Genomic DNA, 6,366 nt, shown 5'->3' with positions numbered 1-6,366 from the left:
GGAGTGAGGCGGGGAGGAGGGACGGCGGGGCGGGGGCTGGGCCGGCCGCCCCCCGGCACGGGCTAATGAGCGGGGCGGGCCGGGGGCGGTGTCTGCAGGAGGAACGTAACAACCTTCTTCTGTAAATAAATTTCTCCAAAAGAAAGTGCATTTGCTGGGTTGTTCTTTTTTTCTTGGTTGTTGTTTTGTTGGGGAGGGGGGTGTTCTATTTTTTTTTTTAAGCTCTGTGTGTGGATATGGACGTCAGTACCAAGGAAGTGCTATAGTTGATCTAACTGGAACCAGTTGCCTTTCCTAGGAGTCTGGGGATGCAGACCGACTCAGGTGGCACTTACCCAGGTGTGAAAGTGGTGGTAACCTTTAAGGGCGCTCTAAACGAGTGGACATAAATCTACCCGTTAGCAAATCTGCTCAACTGGGTAACCTCTCAGTGTCAGTGAGCTCTCTCAGGACGGAAGGACTTAATATCCTTCTGCTAGACAGCGCACTCGGGCACCATCTGGAAGTCTCTGGCAAAGCGGGAAAATAGCCTTCCCTGGTTAATTTTTCAGATTATATTGAGATAAAGCAGATGTTAGTCAGCCAAGTATCATGTGCTTCTACTGTCCGTCAGTCGGAGATTGCCAGGCTGTAGTAACAGCAGAAGAAAAGCAGTTTGTACACAAGTGGACACGGCTGCCAAGTGCCACCCTATGTCCATGCGGTGTGATTACCCAGAAGCAAGACACTTCTTGAAATACCTTATGTGGAAGGCAAATGTTTTTGTAAGAAGTGGGTAAAGAAGAGATCATGGCCTGAGACTTCACAAGCTGGTCATATTCTGTCCCTAATACAATTTGTAATAAAATAGGTTTTCTTGCATCATGTTGAAAATTTTCTGTGGAAACTGTTTTTCACATTTGACTCTAGGAAATCAAACTGTTCTATAAAAAACTGATTAATGTATTTGAGAGTCTATGAGAAATAACCAAAACATTAAATTAAATGGAAGCTGATGTGTTTTATTTTTGTAAGATTCCAATTATTCATTTTTACTTTAATAACTATCATATGGAATTCTTTAATAACTATGATATGGAATTAATAAGCTATGGAAATATGATGGCAAAACAAAATGTTTTCAAAGATTATTTTAATGTTTTCCAAAAAGGAAAAAAAAATGTTGAAGCAAATTTTGAAATATTGTTCATTCTTTCTCATTTTGGACAAAATTGTGGCTTTGAACATTGTTATTTCCTACAGAAATAAACTCTGAATTTGAGTGAGCTCTGATGTTATCATGTAAGTGATAAGGTGCTATAAGGCAGCTGGTTGTGTTATGCCAACTTCATCACGCAAGAAATGAAGTAAGCCTATGATTTCCATCGAAAAATGTGGTAACTAATCTGGAAGGTGCTTTTTTAGTATAAATTAGATGGAGCCTTCAGTGTTCAGTCAGCTTCAAAATACTCTCAAGCTCAAATCAATTCTTAACATTAATAGGGAGAGGGGGAAGCTTGTGAGGATTTTTAAGGCTCAAGGTGTACTATGAGGCCAACCTTGGCAGGTCAAAAGTAGATCATAAATAATACTGGTGAGGTTATATCTTCAGCCCATGACTTTGCTATCACATGCCCAGTTTTCAACAAGTACAGAGCCATAGGCTTTCTTTCCTAATGCAGGAATCGGCATTTGCAACCAAGTTTCTTTGCAATTTTTCTTGTCTGGGAAAAGAGAGAAAAGATTTTATACATTGTTAAATGTGACAACTAGACAGCACTGAGTTCCACCAACACCTAGTCCATCCTGCTGCAATTACAGCAAATTATCTGTGTGGGACCTCCTTCTCCACTGAACTGCCTCTGAAGAAGTTCAAGTTCACTCCCAGGTACCTGCAGGGAAAGCTATGTCACAACTCAGTCTGACAGCTCAAGCCTGCACATACAGCTGAGAATTATTGTTATTAACCATCCCAACATGCTGACCTAGTCTTGGAAATATGACAGTCATCTAAATATGTAGCCATTTGGGATAAAAAAAAATAAACATTCCTCCAGCTCCTTGACTTGACTTTGTCAGAGTCCTTTAAATGCTGGTCACCTGAGCTGCTAAACAGTCTAAATAGCAGACATTAGGTAATAGTTCAGTCATCTGCCTCTGTTTTTTAGTATTTTGAGTCCATGTGTTTAAGGTAAAGGTCTACAGGACTTTCCAACTCAAATGTAGAACTGCTAGCATTGTCTACAATATCCATGGGAAGTTGGATGGATGCAGACAATAACACTGGAGCGTACCAAAAGCTGTACCGGGAAACAAGGCAATGGACTTAGCTGGTAACAAACCTTCTTTGGATGTTACTCAGGCTCTAAAGGGAAGAATTCAAACATCAGATAATGCCAGGCTGCAGATAGCTTAGTCAGAGACAACTTGCTGCTTTCTTTCTGCTCTTTTTCCTCTGGACAGAAGTGCCTTCTGACACGTGTTTAATTACACTGCTGTGCAGTTTTCCTCCTATGAAAATCCTACCTTTTCTGGTGGGTAGGGTGCTCTGCTCTGAGCAGCCCTGCTTGTGACTGAACTATCCAGAAGACACTGTCACTGCTTGACTTCAGTGTTGTAGCACAAGCCACAGTGCAGGACACATCAGTTTTCTGCACTCTGCCCTCAGGCTCCTTGGAGTGGTGAGTCACAGGACACATCAGCCTTGCACTGTGGTACTTGTTTGTGCTGCCAAGGCATCTCAACATTGAAATTTGTATGACACAGACTAAGAAACCAACCATGTGCCTCTATGGAAAATGCCTCCGTAAGCGCAGATAAATTGCACTTTGAAAATGACACAGGCAAATGTACCGCTTACACCTCTGAGAACAGCCTTACAGGTTTCTCAAGGTGTCTTCACCCGTGTCACAGAATAGAATCACATATGTACCTCTCCGTCCTGTCCCAGTGTTGTGTTGTTTCATATAAACTTCTATACCAAATAAATGAGGGCTGAGCAAGACAGCATATTGGTTAAACAAGGCTTACATTAAGCAGAGACATAAAATTAATACGGTATAACATATTTTCTTCTACAGTCTTTATTGATTTTCCATGCTTAGTGTGACCTTTTGAGAAGCTTGGTAATGTTCAAGATTTTTCTTCATTTTGAAATGATCACCCTCAATGTTTTTCTTATTTTTTTCATTTTCCCTAGATAAAAGAATCTATTTACTTTAGCATGAGGCAAGCCACCGAAAATGTTGAAGCTCGCTATCAAATGCAAAAATATTTTTGTATCAATAGTATAAACAACTACAACTTTTTGTTAATTTTGCCTCTTTAGTAAGTGTAAAAAAACTACCTTAGGGAGGGTGTTTGTGTTGTGCAGACTTTTTTCAGGTAACTTTCTAATTTTCTGTGTTATATTTAAGAACAAATAACCTCCGATAATAACCTTTTATCTGTCTATTATTTTTATTTTCATTACAATGCTTAGAGTCTGCAAGCCTAAATCCACTGTGATAGGAGCTGTTCAAAGACATAAAGGAATACCCTGATCATTTACAATATAAGAAAGATAAAAATAAAAATTCAAAAATAATACAGGTTATGCAAATTCACATAACTTCTCACTCACAGTGTAAGATTTGGAATATAGTTCTTCTCAAGTTCAGTCAAAGGATTGTTTGCTAAACCAAGTTTCTTCCTAATGGCAAGTATATTGAATAAAAATAGAAAGGTAAGGGCTTATTCTTACATTTTCCCAGACTGACTGTATTAGAAGGAGCACAGTAAGCTAACATGAGACCTGGCTTATTTTTTAAAACTGTAATACAGAGAGGTGCATAGGAGCAGCATATACAACACACATAAAATCCTCTCAGGATTTTCATTTGCAAAATATCCATCCTGTGCTGCAAGATCAAGTCTGTGACAAAATAAAATTTTATATTGCAGGTAGTCTGTATGTAATTGCATTACTGTGTATAGTATGAGATGCAGGATGTAATAATTAGCACCAGTTATAAAAATAACTAACTGCAGGATAGCACATGTGGTTTCAGGTAAGGTAATGCAAAGTAAACTAATACAATAACTATGATACAATATCCAGGGTGGTATTTGGAAGATAGGTAAGGCTTTTGAAAATACTTCTCAGTTCTGTCCTTTGTGCCATGCCACAAACTAGCACATACTTCCGACTCCAGATAGGATTGTGACTGGGCATTGATATGCACAACCATGTGATAACCTCTGGAATGGTTAGTATGCTGGAATGTTTATTTTTATTTTCTTCTTTTTTCCTTTTAATGTATGTATCTATAATTTATTCAAGTGCAAAAGTATACAAGCACCATGAAAATGGGAATGTAATAAAATTCCACATATATTTGTATTTGGGAAAGGGCTGTTTTCTCTCCATATTGTAGAAGTTAGACAGTAGGTCTACAGAACACAGGAATTAAATATGAACCTCTTATGTGCAGAAGAATTTTACCTTTAGTCCCATCAACACTGCTCATCCCTTTGTGGTTGTGTGATAAGTCACTCTCCCACTGGCAAAACACAGACATTATGTTATTCAGTGATGACTTTGGAGGGTGACAGCAGCTAATGTTGCAGAAAGGGTTTGTTCTTTCAACCCACTCCTTCCCACCTGCAAAGCTACACAGGCAGGAGAACAGAATACCAGAGCTGTGGGAAGGGTCATGCTTGCTGCACTGACAGCCTCTGCCTGTCGACACCCTCTGGTCCCAAAAGCAATGGGTAGCATTTGGCCAGTGACTAGACAAGTCTATTTTTAGTCTCTTTTTATCCTATATATTCTATTTCTGTCACTACAGAGCACTCATGCAAATGTATGTATGGAAGCTTCTGTTACAAAGCTGCAATTTCCTGGACTGCATTAATTTTACCACAGTATATTATGACAGACAGAAATTATAATGGTAAAGAACTCTTCATTTACACAAAGGGAGATGTCTTCTGTTATTTCTAACTGGAATTGCAATTCTTGTAAAGCGTTATCTTCTAATCATCTTTCCTTTATTGTAAGTCTGTCATTTTTTTACAGTATTAGTGCTATTTCCAGTTAACTTTATTTTTAGAACAATGGAGGAGTTTTCAGTCTCAATTAAGAAGCAGTTCACACTGGAAAATGCAATGTTTATTGACAGGAAAATTGTTTATGGGTTTTAAATTCCTTTCCAGCCCAGTTCTGTCTCAGTGTATCAGCATAACAGTTAAGCTCTTTTTTGGTCATCTCGGAGACACCAGCTGCTTTCAAAAATTTTTATTTAATTTATTAATTTTCTCTGAATCACATTACATATAGTCAAGATTCTTTCCTTTGTTAATGAACAGATTTTGCTATTCAATAAATATCTATATTATTAAATATCTGTATTATATTTAAATATCTAGATCTCTTCCTTCTGTAAAATCATTCAATTTCTTTACTAATGCCAGTCAAATGGTATTGTATTGAATAGCTTTTGAATAATCTTTTAATTCTTTTTTCTACTTTCTTTCTATTCTTGAATGAATTAATTTTACAAAATTAATTTAGTTCTAAAGTTATTAGACACTTCTAAATGTTAGCATCATATACAATTTTAATTTGATCTCTGATTTTTAGTCCTGAGGGTGGGGATTTGAGGGGAACAATGAAGAAAAATTTGTCTTAACTTCTATTTGAGCATTTTTTTTCTGTTTCATTTGGAGTTACTTTTTAGCCAGAAACACCTCTGAGCCTTGGGTCATGAAACCAAGCAATATCAGCTTATTCAATACCTACATAATATACATTCAAAAAAACCCAGGTAAAGATCTAAAGTGACTTATGGCACTTCAATAGACAGCACCTTTTGCTCTGAGGAAGAACAGAGCTGCTGTACCCTCCTGGCGCCTGGAGGAGACTAAGTGTAAAGAAGGAAGCTTCAAACTGAAGTCAAGGTTACAGCAACTTTTGATCGTGATCTATCCCATGACACATATCACAAGAATACCAGCATCTTGGTCAAACTCCACTTTGGATAATCGAGCATCTTGAATTCCCTTTGCCATTTCAGGAGCTCATGTCCACTATGGCTTGGGGTTCTGCAAGACTTTTGTGAGTTAGTGAACCTCCATACAACCAGATGGGAAAGAAAAGAGGTTGAGGGGGAATGGGTTTACTCTAGATACCCAAAAATTAAACTGTTTGCATGTTTGCATCTAAACATTCGCTGCATCTGCAGAACCTCTTCAATTGATGCTTTTCATAAAGAAATAGTTTAGCTTTAGAGATAGGAGTTCTATTGTGTCTTTTAGCATGTGATGCAAGGGTGGCAACAGCTAGTCTAATCACAGACACCATTAGAGAGGAACTTGTAATTAACCACAAAACATTGTAGCAATGAG

Source organism: Chiroxiphia lanceolata, chromosome 1 (genome assembly GCF_009829145.1).
Source record: "Chiroxiphia lanceolata isolate bChiLan1 chromosome 1, bChiLan1.pri, whole genome shotgun sequence".
NCBI lineage: Eukaryota > Metazoa > Chordata > Aves > Passeriformes > Pipridae > Chiroxiphia > Chiroxiphia lanceolata.
The sequence above is the reverse complement of the archived record's forward strand: the minus strand, read 5'-3'. Positions refer to the sequence as shown.